Source organism: Solanum dulcamara, chromosome 3, assembly GCF_947179165.1.
Source record: "Solanum dulcamara chromosome 3, daSolDulc1.2, whole genome shotgun sequence".
Classification (NCBI taxonomy): Eukaryota; Viridiplantae; Streptophyta; class Magnoliopsida; order Solanales; family Solanaceae; genus Solanum; species Solanum dulcamara.
The window spans coordinates 60,638,199-60,647,267 of NC_077239.1; positions in this window are offsets into that span (position 1 = coordinate 60,638,199).

Genomic DNA, 9,069 nt, shown 5'->3' on the forward strand with positions numbered 1-9,069 from the left:
GTGAATTAATTATTTAAGGTATCCCACGGCTACATGACGGGGTTTAATAGAGTAAAATTACTATTTGGGGCAGAAAAGAAGGGACACGAACAGTCCGCAACTTTTAGCATGTTAAGGAGTTTCTGTAATTAATTTTCAGCAAGTTTGGGAAGCCATTTGTTAAGGTATGGCTTGGTTATCTTCTCCCACATTTTGGTAAGGGTTTGGATATGATATTAAGGTGTTAACAATGTAAAATCATGTCTTGGAGCAGCACCAAACGGATAATAAGTCCGGGCAATTTCAGCAAGTTTGAAGAGTTTCCGAGGCAAGTTTTGATGAGTCTTGGCCAATTTTGGGTAAGGTAAGACCTTTCCTTTCAATTGGAGTTTATGGTGTTGTTATGAATTGTATTATATGTTGTGAAAGTGTCTAGAAATGTAAAAATAATATAGAGATGCTTGATGTTAAAGATAACCTAATTTGAAGTCGCTATAGTTAAATTGTAGTCGAAATAAGGTGTTATGTGTGTGAGGTGCTACTGCAGGTGTGTGGTGTTGTGTTACAGGGCCTAAAAGTATTCTAAAGGGGTGTGGGTGCTTCTGGTTTTAGCCACCCGATCCTCCGTCTCGTGTAGTTAAGGGTTTTGTAAAATCAAACCAGAAACACTCTTTTGGAATCGTAGTTTCGAGCGAGTCATTTGGAGTTTATGTTGTATATTGTTGATGTGAATTTCTTAAACACATGCTGCAGGTGATTCTTGTTGGTTGGCTTTAGGTATTAGGAGTGTAGTTGGAAATTCGGATAGGGCACATCATAGGGGAGATGCTGCCCGATTTTTGTTAACTCTTTAACTAGTTAAGGAACTAGTTGAGAAGTCAAGCGAGGGGATGAGTTCTATAAATACTCGTGTGTAACCTAAGGTGATGGAAAGCCAAGGGTTGTTAATATTCGTATTACTTCCATTCAAATAGGTTTGGAGGACGACGACGTGAACATGATTAAGAGAAGTCCATAAAAGGTATGTAAAGCCTATTCTTTCTTTTCTTTTGGGCATGTCTTAAATTTAAGTGACAAATCATATGTGTATAAAGCCTGGGTTAATTCTATTCATGAGCTCTGAACATGATTCATGATTCATGATTCATGATTCATAATTGGTGCTCACTTCTAAATTTTAAGACTCTTAAAGTAGTTAAGCTCCCATCCCTCAAGTCTTCTATATGCTGAAAAGTAGTGTATGTAAAGCTAATGTTTCCTTCTTTCGGCATGTCTTCAAGTTGAATAGTGAATGATATGAACTTGAGGGTAAACCTACTCATAAATGCCAAGTGTAATTCACAGTTCTTATGTACTCCTTGATGAAAGCACTCTTACAGTAATCGAACTCGGGCTTCTCAAGCCTTCCATACGTTAGAAAGGGATGAGTATGTGAAGCTACCCTTTCTTCTGTTTTGGCATGACTTAGATGTAAGTATTATGTATATAAAATTAGGAGTTATTCCACTCTTAAAACTCTGAGTGTGATTTAAGTCTCTTGTTCACTTTCTACTGATTAGAACTCCGTAACAAGTTGAGTCATTACTTTTCAAGTCTTCCATATGATAGAAAGTGGTAAATGTAAAGCTTGTCTTTTCCTACTTCTAGAAAGACTGCACTATAGGTACTATAAAACATGGATTTGGAGATAGTCCATTTATAGATTCTGGATGTAGCTCATGACTTGTAAACACTTTTGAATGATAAGGGCCTTAAAGTAGTTGAACTACGACCCTTGAGCCTACTATAGGTTGAATAGTATTGGGTTGTGTAAGCTCCTATACCTAGGGGCTCTTGAACATGCTTTATGGTGATATCTAAGGGATGTTTGATATGTTGCAGAGTTTTACGTGCACATATATGCATTATGATATATATGGATCGGGCCAAACGTACCTCAACATATCTTGCTATATAATGATCAAGCAGTACGTTCCACGGCATGTTGTGCTGTTTACAGATTAGGCTGTCGTACCTCGGCATTGTTCCACGATATATGGATTGGGTCGTCGTTCCTCGGCATAATTACACAATATATGGATCGGGTCGTCTTTCCTCAACATTATTATGCGATATACGGATTGCGTCGTCATTCCTCGGTATTATTATAAGATACGTGGATCGAGTCATCATTCCTCAATGTGTACTTTGTATATACATGGATCGGGCTATACGTTCCACAGTGCTAATGGTATATATGTTCTTATGATGAAAAAAATGATATAGTTATTATACAAGTCCCCAAACGGGCCGGATACAGTACGTGATGATAGAATATATGCCTTTATTATATAAGATACAGGTACGGTAGATGGCTAATGTTATACTTGCCCCCCGCATCCCTATTTCAATTGTTGTCTCAGTTATGATGTTTTATGCTTTATATACTCAGTACATATATCGTACTGATCCCCTTTTCCTTGGGGCTGCATTTCATGCCCGTAGGTACAGATGTTCATTTTAAGGATCCTCTAGCTTAGGATTTCCACTCAGTTATGTCGGAAGTTCTCCACTGTTCTGGAGCCTAGCTTTTGGTGCTGACCTTCTAATGTATATATTTGTTTATTTAGGGGTACGGCGGAGGCCCTGTCCCTCCATATAGTACTGTTAATAGTCTTAAAGGTCTGTAGACATATGTGTGGGTTATACGTGTAAGTTATGTTCGGTTATGTATACATGATGTATTGTAAATATTAAGATACTATAGCAGCCTTGTCAGCTTGCATACCCTTTCATGATAGGATACAAATGAAAGAGGCTACAGGTATATGAAAATGTTATGCCCCACTGGGTTCTTACGTATAGTTCTTATATTGATTGTTACATTTGATAGATACCTATATGGGGGTCCAGGTTGGACCCCAGTCGTGACCCACAGGGTTGGGTTGTGACAGAAGTGGTATCAGAGTAGTTCATCCTTGGAGTGTCTACAGACCGTGTCTAGTAGAGTCTTGTTTATCGGTGTGTCGTGCACCACATCTATAGACAGGAGGCTACAAGACATTTAGGATGTTACTTTCTTTCATATCTAAGATCGTGCGATAGAGCCGAGTCATAGGGAGTGAAATTCTTCATACTAACCTATGGTTTCAGCAGAAGGACAACAGCGATAGAAGAAGGTGACTGATGATATTGGAAGTTACAAAGCACGCAGGTAAGCAAAGACACGAAAGATATATGTCAGGTAAGTTATTGAAGTACGATTGACATGTAAAGTTAAAAATGGAAAGGAAAAGTAGATAAGGCAGGGTAACAGATGCAGTTTGAGTTGGGCAGATGAGGTAAATCCATCATGTTTTTACCGTTGTTGATATTGGGCGCCCTGTGTGGCTGCGATATGAGATGATATGACTATATGTGTGTGCTCCCTGTGAGGCACTGTTGGCATTTTTTGCGTGCAGGTGTTGAGATAGTAAGAAATACAGAGGAAACTCTACACAAATTTTCCTAGAAATAAAAGGAGAATGAGATATAGGATTGTAATATATCTTGAAAGGTCAATACTGGTATGGTAAAACGAAGTTGGAAAAGACTTGTGATCCTAAGAACATGATTTAGAGATGACACCTAGATCTGGATAGAATGACGTATTAAGGCACCAACTAAATTGATACACCGGGATAAACGGTGACAAGCTAATTACTGATTGGGATGAATGGAATGTAGCTTTAAATGCACTGCTACATTAAGGGTATTACTCGAGTACCAGTGTTCAAGACTAGAGTTGTTACTGTATATTGAGGATTCTAAGCACCTCATGATTGTATTAAGGTTTCGTATAGGGGTAATAAAGTACAGGTGATGTAAAGGAAGATATGGAAATAGCGCAGTATACTAAATAGGTTGGAAAGGACTCATATGCATTTGGAAAGTTAGAAATAAACAGACAATGACATGGATACACCCTAAAGGGAGGAAGTGGACAAGAGAAGTTCAAACATAAGAGAAAATCAACAGACGCTATCATATGTAAATGGGAACGCTTAAACTTCAAACGAGATCCCATAAGGGGTGGATGCGATTATACCAGCACTAACGCACTGGATTCCATCAGAACTCTGAAGTTAAGCGTGCTTGGGCGAGAGTAGTACTAGGATGGGTGACCCTCGAGAAGCGAAAAAGTAAAGGAAACACAAGTATCCGTACCTATTCCCTACGTCTACAAGTAATCCTAACCTTTGAAACTCTGATATTGATTGCTCAATGAAAGTATATGTTATGGACACAGAATAGACAAACTCTCCATATAGTCGGTATAAGATCCGAAGGAAGGTTTTGGTTCATATTCGAGGACTAATGTTCTAAAGGGGGAAGGATGTTACACCCCGTACTTTGGTACCTTGGAACGCTTCTTAAGCTTCTTAAGGTTCTAGGAAGGCTCTTAAGTTTCTTAGAAGTCATCATGTAAGTCGGGTAATCTATAACTCTATCAAATAATCCTAAGGAAAGGAGAAGGAGATACTCCATAAGAGAGAAGATTGGAAATAGGGTTATAAGAATCTGAAAGAAGTTGGAGGTTAAGTAGTGAGTCGTAGGACTCGACTTACTTGTGAAAGCTATTACTTGGGACATTTTACATACTAAGCTACTTGAGTACACGTCGAGCTTAAGTATCAAAGAATACATAGGCTCTTGAAGTAAGATGAGATTACGAGCTCACGAAAGAGAAATAAGGAAACGACGCGCCTACTCAAAGCAAGTAGGTGATGCACCTACTTGGACCAGCAGGTGATGCACCTACTTAGGGTCAAGTAGGTGACACACCTACTTGAGGTGGACTCCACTGCCATGTGGCAGCATATGGGAGGTTGCATGGCGTGAGGTGGCACCCTAGGGGGCTTCCACGTGTCACCTCCAAAAGTGGGATATATATGCTAAAATTATGACTAAGGAAATCATTTTTCAGCATCTACACTTAAGGAAAATTGGAGAAAACTTGAGGGAGAAAAGAGAGAGTCACGGCAGCCACAAGAACAAGGTAGGCCCTCCGATTTCGTTCTGTGAATTAATTATTTAAGGTATACCACGGCTACATGATGGGGTTTAATAGAGTAAAATTACTATTTGGGGCAGAAAAGAAGGGACACGAACAGTCCGCAACTTTCAGCATGTTAAGGAGTTTCCGAAGTTAATTTTCAGCAAGTTTGGGAAGCCATTTGTTAAGGTATGGCTTAGTTCTCTTCTCCCACAATTTGGTAAGGGATTGGACATGACATTAAGGTGTTAACAATGTAAACTCATGTCTTGGAGCAGCACCAAATGGATAACAAGTCCGCGTGATTTCAGTAAGTTTGAAGAGTTTTTGAGGCAAGTTTTGGCGAATCTTGGCCAATTTCGGGTAAGGTAAGACCTTTCCTTTAAATTTGGAGTTTATGGTGTTGTTATGAATTTTATTATATGTTGTGAAAGTGTCTAGAAATATAAAAATAACATAGAGATGCTTGACGTTAGAGATAACCTAATTTGAAGTCACTATAGTTAAATTGTAGTCGAAATAAGGTGTTGTGTGTGTGAGGTGCTACTGCAGGTGTGTGGTGTTGTGTTTCAGGGACTAAAAGGATTCTAAAGGGGTGTGGGTGCTGCTGGTTTTATCCACCCGACCCTCTGTCTCGTGTAGTTAAGGGTTTTGTAAAATCAAACTAGAAACCCTCTTTTGGAATCGTAGTTTCGAGCGAGTCGTTTGGAGTTTATGTTGTATATTGTTGATGTGAATTTCTTAAACACATGCTGCAGGTGATTTTTGTTGGTTGGATGTAGGTATTAGGAGTGTAGTTGGAAATTCGGATAGGGCACATCATAGGGGAGATGTTGCCTGATTTTTGTTAACTCTTTAACTAGTTAAGGAACTAGTCTAGAAGTCAAGCGAGGGGATGAGTTCTATAAATACTCGTGTGTAACCTAAGGTGATGGAAAGCCAAGGGTTGTTAATATTCGTATTACTTCTATGTTAAATAGTTTTGGAGGACGACGACATGAACGTGATTAAGAGAAGTCCATAAAAGGTATGTAAAGCCTATTCTTTTTTTTCTTTTGGGCATGTCTTAAATTTAAGTGACAAATCATATGTGTATGAAGCCTGGGTTAATTCTATTCTTGAGCTATGAACATGATTCATGATTCATGATTCATAATTCGTGCTCACTTCTGAATTTTAAGACTCTTAAAGTAGTTAAGCTCCCATCCCTCAAGTCTTCTATATGCTGAAAAGTAGTGTATGTAAAGCTAACGTTTCCTTCTTTCGGCATGTCTTCAAGTTGAATAGTGAATGATATGAACTTGAGGGTAAAGCTACTCATAAATGCCAAGTGTAATTCACAGTTCTTATGTACTCCTTGATGAAAGCACTCTTACAATAATCGAACTAGGGCTTCTCAAGCCTTTCATACATTAGAAAGTGATGAGTATGTGAAGCTATCCTTTCTTCTCTTTTGGCATGACTTAGATGTAAGTATTATGTATATAAAATTGGGAGTTATTCCACTCTTAAAACTCTTAGTGTGAGTTAAGGCTCTTGTTCACTTCCTACTGATTAGAACTCCGTAACAAGTTGAGTCATTACTTTTCAAGTCTTCCATATGATAGAAAGTGGTACATGTAAAGCTTGTCTTTTCCTACTTCTAGAAAGACTGCACTATAGGTACTATAAAACATGGATTTGGAGATAGTCTATTTATAGATTCTGGATGTAGCTCATGACTTGTACCCACTTTTGAATGATAAGGGCCTTAAAGTAGTTGAACTATGACCCTTGAGCCTACTATAGGTTGAATAGTATTGGGTTGTGTAAGCTCCTATACCTAGGGGCTCTTGAACATGCTTTATGGTGATATCTAAGGGATGTTTGATATGTTGTAGAGTTTTATGTGCACGTATATGCATTATGATATATATGGATCGGACCAAACGTACCTTGGCATATCTTGCTATGTAAGGATCAAGCCGTACATTCCACGGCATGTTGTGTTGTTTATGAATCGGGATGTCGTACCTCGACATTATTCCATGATATACGGATCGGGCCATCGTTCCTCGGCATTGTTACACAATATATGGATCGGGCCGTCTTTCCTCAACATTATTATACGATATACGGATCGGGTCATCATTTCTCGGTATTATTATAAGATACGTGGATTGGGCCATCGTTCCTCAGCGTGTACTTTGTATATACATGGATCGGGCTGTACGTTCCACAGCGCTAATGGTATATATGTTCTTATGATGAAAAAAATGATATAGTTATTATACAAGTCCCCGAACGGGCCAGATACAGTATGTGATGATTGCATGTATGCCTTTATTTTATAAGATGCAGGTACGGTAGATGGCTAAATGTTATACTTGCACCCCGCATCCCTATTTCAATTTGATCAGATCCCGATTCAAAATTCGGGGTCAAATTTCAATTTGAAAGTTGAATTTTCGATCGAAAGTCAAGTAGAGTCAGGTCCCGAATTAGGAGTCGAGTTGGGTCCTGAATCAGGAGTCGAGGTTGGGTCCTGATTTAGAATTCAGGTTCAGATTGTGAGGTTGGGTCTTAGTTCGAAAGTTAGGTTCTGGTTTGGGTGTTGGATCTTGTATCGGGGTCGAGTGTCCGGATCAGATCTTGAATTAGTTGTCGAGGTCGGGTGTTGGTGTTGTGGTCATGGTCGGAGTGAAGGGTGAGGTCCTGAGTCGAATGTTGGGATTGAATCCCGGATCGATTATCGGGATAGTGTCCAAGTTTGAGTGTCAGGGTCGTGGTCGAGTCCCAGTTCGAATGTCGGGTCTCTAGTCGAAAGTCGGGGTCAGATCCTGGATCAGATTTCATGATCGAATTTCGGATCGGTCATCAGGGTCTTGTCCTAGTTCGGATGTCGGGGTCGGATCCTAGATTAATTATCGGGATTGGTTTTCAAGTCAGAAATTATTTTCCTAAAAAGTATTTTCTACTCACCAGCAAAAAATAAAAGATATTTTGTGAAAATAAGTTAGAAATTCACTTGTTTTCCAAGAAAACAAATTTCTACGAAAATCCATGGAAAACACTTTCATTCGTACCAAATACAACTTTGATGAAATCCATGTTTTCAACCCTTCTCTACTCTCCTCTCAAGCAAAAGGAGTATTGAACATGGATAGATGGAACCTTCCATCCTGTAGAACCAAACCTAGCCTTATTGTTTATGAACCACCTTGATCAATGATCATGTGCAAAGTTTGGGATGCTAAACGCAAGATGTAACTTTTTGCACAATGATCAATGGAGACAAAGTTTAACCAAAAAAAAAAAACAATGAATTTTGCAAACACAGCTTCTAGAGAGGTCAGAAACGTTGGCTGCTGCTGATGTGATGCTAATTCTTCAGCCATCCCTTCGGGAAAAGGCTCTTCCAAAATAATATTGTTCATCAATTTCCCTTCAAAGTTTTTATGGAACTTTCTTACACAATTCAAATGACTTTTTAAAATGTTCCTACGGGATATTTAAAAAATTGCAAGTTCAAGATTTAAAAAAAAAAAAATCAAAGAAACTAAAATATAACATTGTTGATTTCTGTTTATGGAATCTCTAATGTCTACATGACATACAGACATACTACTCGAAACTGTAACACCCAAATTGTGGCCTCGGATTTAAGCTTACCATTGCCTTTCAGGCAAAATTGTTGGCAACATTATACATATTCTTAAAACTTTGAGAGAACGGATTTGCTTCTTGTTGGTTACCAGTGAATTTCCCAAGCCATGTTTGACTTTGCAAGCATCATTTACCTTTTTTGTTTTTACTGTATACGGTACTTGACTTCTTCAATTTTCATATGGAAAAAAGAACAAATATACTTTTGAATTATCATAAATGATATGTCAATATCCTCTGTTATATTTTAAGATAGTACATACTCTTACCGTCAATCGTTTGAGTCATGTATACCGTTAGAACTAACAAAGTGACACATGTCATCATCTAAATAAATTTACCTGATTTTATTTATTTATTTATCGGAAAATTAAAAAACCCACCCATTTTTCATAATTTACCCACCCATGACCCGTATTAAAACACCGTGA